Source organism: Marmota marmota, unplaced genomic scaffold (assembly GCF_001458135.2).
Source record: "Marmota marmota marmota unplaced genomic scaffold, marMar, whole genome shotgun sequence".
Lineage (NCBI taxonomy): Eukaryota > Metazoa > Chordata > Mammalia > Rodentia > Sciuridae > Marmota > Marmota marmota.
In genome coordinates this window covers 34,205,807-34,207,549 of record NW_025999842.1, presented here as the reverse complement: position 1 = coordinate 34,207,549, position 1,743 = coordinate 34,205,807, and the positions used below count along the sequence as shown (strand labels likewise).

General features: G+C 38.7%; 1 pseudogene; it reads right to left on the bottom strand.

Moving 5' to 3' along the window:
- The window catches only part of LOC107152018, a 9,584-nt pseudogene extending 8,405 nt beyond the window's left edge, over positions 1-1,179 (bottom strand).
- Positions 1,180-1,743: the final 564 nt, after the last annotated feature.

Sequence of the window (1,743 nt, the reverse complement as noted above, 5' to 3'; positions counted from 1 at the left end):
GGGACCCTTCTCGCTGCCCTGGGCTGCCGGGGGCCGCTTGCAGAGCCCGCCGGTTGGGCGGTGGCTGCGGGATTGGACCTCTGCGCCCGCGTGGCCGGCCAAGATTCACTTGTCTGGGGCCAACTGTCACCTCTAATATAACTTACTACTTCCTGGCAGGTCTCCTTTCAGCGGAATTTTGCTAGAAGTTCCTCAGTAGGTAGAATGTAGCTGTTTTAATGGGTGTTTCTGATCCGGTTAATGTGGAGATACTGAAAGTGCTGCTTCCTTGCCGGCCGCCATGTTGGATCCCTCCTTTAAATTTTAATTTTAATTAATTAATTAATTTATTTTTGTGTGTGTGTATTACTGAGGATTGATCTCAGGGACACTGGAACACTGAACCACATCCCCAGACCTATTTTGTATTTTATTTAGAGACAGGGTCTCACTGAGTTGCTAAGCACCTCATCATTGCTGAGGCTGGCTTTGAACTTGTGATCTTCCTGCCTCAGCCTCTGGAGCTGCTGTGATTACAGGTGTGCACCACTGTGCTCAGCTCATACATATAATTTCGTAATTTGGATTTTTTCCCCTCTGAGTTCTTGCTGTTGCAATTTCCTATTTTCTCATTTTTTTTTTCTTGTAATTATTCTACTTCTTTTCCACAATTAGATTTTCTACACAGAGGGGCTCCATTTTCCTTACTTCCATCCTTCCTTCCTTCTTTCATACCTTCTTTCCTTCCTTCCTTCTTTCCTTTTTTCTTTCTTCAGCTTGAACTGGAGATAGATCTGCTACACTACCATTCTGTTATGCAGAGAAAGACTGTTGAGGAAGTTGACTTGGCTGAGCATGTTCAGAACCAATCACTGTGTCATCTTTTGGAGGAGAGTCATTTTTAATAGATTTTATAATCTGTTGCTACATTATAATGTTGTTTATTTTGACTGAGGATGTTGGAGGTATCCCTAGGCTGGGTTCAGTTTCTTCATCAGGAACAAGGTCAGGGTTAAGTGAAAAGATGCCTTCCAGATCAACCTCTTTGCCTTTTGTGACTCCATTTTCTACCCATTCAACAGTTACACTTTAGTTATCATCACTTAAAGATGTTTCCCTTGCTTGGAGCATTTGGCTATGGCTCCACTTGATCTCCATAGAAATCCTGATTTGGATCTTGCTGAAGTTGGTTGTTGCCATCACCTCGTCTCAAGTCTTTATAATATTTTTAAATAAAATTCATATGTCTGTTTGTGTTCTACCAACCCTGTGTCTTGAGGGAAAAAATTGTTAACTCCACTTGTAGGATATTAGGGACTCAGAATAAACCCAATATTATAAATATTTTACCTAAATATTGCATATTCTGTAGGAATTATCTATAAAGAAAAATAAAAAGGAGTTGGTTATTTCAGTAAACTACAGGGATTCTTCTCTAGTAAGAAAAGTAGAAGTTATCTCACAAGAGGAGGTAAGAGAAAGTTCAGGTTACAGAGCATAGTAACACCCTGTACTTTCAGGGAAGGCAATTAATAATTAATTTCATTTATCCAACAAATATATTTTGAGTATTTATTATGTTATAGATACTGTTCCATTTATTGGGGATGAAGCATTGAACAAAACAGATGTACATCTTTCCCTTGTGGAGCTTATAATGTGGTTGAACATTTGTTTATTCATGAAAATATTTACATTTTAAATTTAAGAGAAAAATTATAAAATTTCCTCCTTCATGTTAACATGTTAGTTTCATGAGGGTAA